Genomic DNA, 6,216 nt, shown 5'->3' on the forward strand with positions numbered 1-6,216 from the left:
GGGTTTGTAATAGCCCCTGGTTGATTTCCTATGTAAATAAACAATAATAATAACTAAGGTCATGGGACATGTATTCCAAGTTGAGTGTTGGGTAAAACATAGTGATGGGGATCATCGATGATTAATAGTAATGTCTATGGAAATTGGCAAAGGATTGGAAAAGGAAAAGTGGCAATAATTGGCATTTTATTTATGAAAATATTAGAAAATATAAGAAAAGGGCGATGAAAGGTCACAAAATTGCAAGGGGAGGAAATTGAAGTAAAAATAGAGGAAAGTGAAGAAAATAGAGGCCTCAATGATAAAAAGTATTTTGAGGATTAGTTCACAACTTTTGGCTGGTTAGTTTTTGACAATTCTATGGTGGAGCTCTCTCTCTATTCTCTCATACTCTTGCACACTTAGAGTTTTCTTGGAGCACTCTTGGAGCATTTTGACATACTTTGGATTTGGAGAAAGAAGGCAAAGGAAAGCAGGAAAGCGCAAGGGAACATGAGGATCAGCAGCTACAATTAGATTGTTTTGCAGGTAACAAGTTGCATGTATGATTTCCTTATTGATTTATGGATGCATGGTATATGCATGTGATTATCTGGTTATGATATATGATTGGCATGGAGGATTACCTAGATTGACAATGGTTTTAGCCGTGCATTTCCATTTCCTGGATAGCCTTGGTGTTGTGGGTTTTTTCCAATTGATTGTTTTTCTAGTTAGTGCTCATAATTCCTTATGTTTGTGGGTTAGAACCAATGCTTTGGAGCTAGAACAGCTTGGGTTAAGTTACTAGTCCTAGAGCCTAGGTTGGAAAAATTCTCTAGAGCCCTTGGTGGGTTGAGTTACTAGTCCTAGAGCCGGGTTGGACCACAACTTTGGAACCCTGGAAGGTTGCGGGTTGAGTTACTAGTTCCCGGAGCCCTGGATAGCTAGGTAGAGATCGATCTAGTTGGTGTTAGTGATGTTTGGCCGTGAGGTGGAAGAAATGGTTGAGGGTTGAGGTGGTTTGGCCTATGGAAGCCCTGGTTTGGTTTTGTTTGGTTTATTCCATGAGATCCCACATTCATGCTTGGAACATGATGCGGGGGTGATTGGCTCAAAGAGAGATTTGGTTCGACCCAATCTATGGTCGGGTGGTACATGGAAGTATCTGACTTGGTTGGCTTTGCATATTTTAATAAGAGATCTTTTCTTATTTTATTTTATGATTAACTGCACTTGATATTATGTGGCTTTGATGGTTGTTCTGTCATAGTTATTATTTTGGTTATATGTTGGTTATAAGCATGGTTCCATAACAAGTTCTAGCTATGGATCTTGATATGTTTTAATTAGTTGATGAATGTTTAATGAATGTATGAGATAACAGATGTTGTTGAAGCTATTATGAGAGGTCATTATACCTTCTTGGTGAATCTCAGATAAGTTTCAGACCCCTATGTTTAGATATGCATAATGACCTGTAGATTACATGTTCATCCTATGTTTGACAAAATGGTTGTCATGGTTAGGCCTGGTTAGGTCAAGTCCTTGGTAAAGTTTTGTATAAATGGATTTTTCCTAATGTTGTTTACCATGCTATAAAGTCTCATTGAGTTCTAGGTAGTGGTCTGGAGGCTATCCTGAAATGGTGGCTCAGAATCTAGGACCACACCCTCTGAACTGGAGAAATTGGGTTGCAACCACATGGATGCAATGTTCTACATGTTGTTGGAAGCTCCTAAACCAATGGAGGCCTTGTTGTGGGTGTGCTTGTGGGCCCGAGGCTAAGAAAAAGAGGTCTAGCTCAAGGTTTGACCACCTAGGGTGGTTTTTAATTCTCTGAGTGACTTGTAGCCCCTGTGGGATGTGGTGAGTTGTCAATTTGTCATCAGTAGTCGGCCTCACTTCCTTCATTGGATCTAGGAGGTTGGGTCAGGTCATAGTATCTCTTCCTCTCATGTTTACCTCGGCAGGCCGGTGAAATTGGGTAAATGTGGGAGGGGTGGATACAAAAGTGATCAGTGATTTTCGTATAGATCAAATAAAAGAAGAAAGGAGAAAGAAGCAAAGAATAAAAAAACTTAAAACTACAAGAGTAGATACATACAATCAAGAAAGAAAGAATAAAGTGCATTAATCTAATAAGGCTAGAAAGGTGACTTTGCGACAAGTGGAAACTAAAGATGAAGAGGAAACTAACATATGAGGAAAATATATGAAATGAGACATAGTTAATATTTATCAAAGGCAATAAGCGCTAATTAATTTTATTTTAGGTTATGTTCAAATGAAGGAGATTGGGTTATGGATTTGTTCTCAGTTTCAAGTAAGATTTATCATATGAAATTGAAATTCAATCTTTAATTATTTTTAATTTATATGTGTTTATATTAATTTAATTAATTATTTGTTTTGTACTTGTTGATTAGGTACAACACTAGCATGTTGCTTACAAAAAGGAAGAAATTGCATAACCATTGAAAATGATCCACTAAAATGAAATTTCATCCATCAAACAATTAATTCAATTCAATTTCTTCGAAACAAAATGCAAGAAGTTGGTTTGAGGAAAGGATATTTTAATGAATCAAATGTAGCAAAAAAGTCAAAGGAACCTTAAACATTGTTAGATGGATTGATTGGAAAGGAATACATTGGGAGATTTGCAAACACCAAAGATCCGATGGGAGAGGAAAATGACCCAATGGAAGCACATAATACCATGGAAAAAAATGATAGTGAAGCTCTTAAATATGATTAATTTTGCTTATATGATATTGTTGATTGATTTTAAGTTATGCTTTAAAAACAAGCTCAAATTTGGAAAATATTAATAACTTATACTTGTAATGTTTTGACTCTGATATTTTATTATAAGAATAAGTGATCATTTATTGTTGTTTTATGATTAATATTTTTATTATGTTATTTTAATTTTAATTTTGATGTGAATCATTATTTTTGGGAAAAAAACTTTAAATATTATTATCTTTTTAACATAAAATTCAAAAAAACCTTTTTTTGTCTTTTTTTGCTCTATAAAAATCCTTTATTTTGATATGTCAATTTAATATAAAAGCTCCCAAAATGTGTTTTTTTAATTATATCTATATTAAAAAATTATAGTTGTTTTTTTTCAAATATTTAAAATTATTGTTTTTTATTGACAAATAATTGTTCTGTATTGAAGTAAAAAATTAAAAGAGTTTAAAATTCTATTTTTATAATATATTTAAAAAATATGGCATCCTAAATTAATTAACAATATATAAATATATAAAAAATCTTAACTTCAAATTATTAACTATTTAAAAAAAATAACATTGTGAGGAATTTTGAAAATTTCATTACAAAAAACAATGGGAAAAAAAACCATAAAACAATCAAACAAACAAAACTTCAAAAATACTTAAAAAACCTTGGTCCTAATATACCACCCCGGTATTCTTCCGACTTCAAACATCTTAGTCCTAGTGATGACCCTTAGTATTACAACAAGAATGTTGGAACTCCTAAGGGGCTCAACTTTGATTATCAACCTAGGGTCCATACAAACTTAAGAGGTATCAGTACTATATGTACATCAGGAAATATATTCTACTTAGGTTAATCTAATGCAGTGAAGGGAGGTCAAGATGCACAAATACCATGATGTTACAGTAAATGTTTGGAAAATTCAATGAGCAATAAATAAATCTATTCTAATTTGTAGGAAAGTAAATAATTGAAATAGATCTTATTCTATTGCAGAAAAATAAATGACAAAAATTAAACCCTAACCTAATTGTAGGAATATAAATGATAAAATGTAATTCTACTATGTTTTGCAGAAAGTAAATCTATGCTACTATATGAAAGGAAATGACTAAAGTAAACCATATTCTACTTGCAAGAAGGAAAAGTAAATACTTTGAGATTGTTGAAAGCAAATCAATCCCACTTTATGGTGCATAACAAATCAAAGACATAGAAAAAGAAGCAAACCCTAGTTGCAAGAAGGAAACTATAGCTACTAAGGAAAAGTTCCTAAGGGTTCTCTTATCCTTCAAACTCCATCTTCAGGTTCTAATGGTCATTATTAAATGTTGAGGGATGATGGATAAGATTCTAGTGAAATTTAGGAACCATTCTAAGGAAATCTGTGTATTGTTATAAGATCGTTGTTTTGTTACAAGAAACATCTGAGAGAAACATTATGAAGTTTAAGAGTGGTTTGGAGGGTGGAAAAGGTGGTTGAAGGTTGTGGAAGGGAAAAATGGTCTTTACCAAGCTCAAGCACACTCATTGAGTCATATTATGCAAGGAAGAAACAAGATTGGGGGTTTCCTATAGCTCGGTAGGGAAGATTTTGGACTATAGGCAGTTTGCATAGATGTAAAGCAGTAAGTGAAAAGACGATGATGGGAATGATCCGAATTCATGGAAACAATACTAATTTAACCTATGAAACAATACCATCCATCTACAAGAAAAATGCATGTCTAACTGATAACAACAAAATGTTTAAACAATTAGCAAACCATTAATTGCAGAAAGTAAAATAATAGTGGAAAGGATGAGTTGAATTTAGAATGAAAACTACTATTGCATGAATAAGGCTATTTCTGTTCTTATCAGAACAAGGTATATAACCAAACTTCCGTAAGGATATCACTTATAAACCCTACAAAGAGAATACTTTTCTCAGAAATAAGACTTGCAAAAAATCACAACTACATTAAATGCATGGAAAGGAATTGTACATGAAGGGGCTTGAGCACTTAGGTAGGGCCCTAACCTAAGGAGACTTAAGTCCCTTAGAATAAAATTAGACTAAGAACAAAGAAATTATTTTCATTAATCTGCAAAAGTGTTCATACATGAAACATGACAACTAAAATGATAGGCAAGATCCTTTCTCTGATTATGAGTATCTTTCTCTTAGAATTTGAATCCCTTGTTGGGACGATAAGGCCCTTTATTTATACAGAAATTACTTTAGTGGAATCCTCCTTGAAGGAAGGATTACTTCCCTTGAAAATCCATAAAAATGTGGATTGGGTTCCCTAGTGTTCCTGCAACCACATGGAAGCAGTGAACGTCAATGAGCTAGCAGAGTTGTGATTAGCCTGTAGCAAGAAACAAGTCCCCATGATCCTCTATTGTTGGTCTCCTACATGATTTGCACAATAAATCCTCAATATCTTTCACATTTAATGTATTAGGCATTGTTAACGGTGCTAGACCCACCAACATTCAAGGGATCTCCTCGATATGAAGTCCCAATCAGACTCACACCATTTGGTGTAGGAGTCTCATCTAGAATACAGCCCGATTGCCGATGCAATGGGCATAATGATGTGCCTTGGTTGTAATAACGCATAGAGTGATGTATAATGACTTTGGTGAGAACAAGTGTTTGACCCTCCGGAGAGTCAAGTGCGGTGAATGATGTTGGGTTGTGTTATATTCTTTCCATGACTATCCCATGTAGTTAACCAGGGGGTTACAGGAGGGAGGAGCCCCCCCTTCATTGCGCCGATTGCATAGCGGGCGGGTCACAGGGGGTTTGAAGGGTTCAGGTAACCCCACTCTATGGGGTCCGGGGCAGCGCCCCATAAAATTTTGGTTTTGGACCCTATGTTAGGTTGGGTGGACCCACTTATGGTTTTGTGCATGATTTTCGCACATGGTTTTGGACACGATGGTGTTTGGTCCATGGTTTTGGACGCGATGGTTTTCGGTCCATGGTATTGGATGCTTCGGCATGTATAAATATGCATTGTAACATTGAAAGGAACATAATGAAAAATCAAGCTGGCAGTCTCGGTTTTGGGATCTAGGGGAAATCTCTGTGTATATGTGTTTTATGTGTTATGCTCTCGCATTGTTTATTTTCTGTGTTTTAGAATTCGTATGCAGGTAATTTCTGTACGGGGTTAAAACCTACATTTGGTATCAGAGTTGTTTTGGCTTCAAGGGGAAACCTTTGTTGCTGAGGGGTTTCACTCGGGCCTGTGGTAGACCCTGTTCAGTGGGAGATCTGTGAGATCGATTCTGGTGGTGAAAGAAGATGGCGAGCAGTGGAAAGACAAAGATCGAGAAATTTAATGGTGAGAGTTTTCAGTTGTGGAAACTCAAGATGGAGGATCTGTTGGTGGATAAAGATCAGTGGATCACGATAGATCTGGGTACTAAACCAACGGGAGTGTCCGATGAAGAATGGAAGAAGTTGGATCGGAAGGCAAAGAGCACAAT

Source organism: Pinus tabuliformis, chromosome 1_1 (genome assembly GCF_031772625.1).
Source record: "Pinus tabuliformis cultivar Carrire ecotype Pingquan chromosome 1_1, CPIR1, whole genome shotgun sequence".
In the NCBI taxonomy this organism is placed as follows: domain Eukaryota; kingdom Viridiplantae; phylum Streptophyta; class Pinopsida; order Pinales; family Pinaceae; genus Pinus; species Pinus tabuliformis.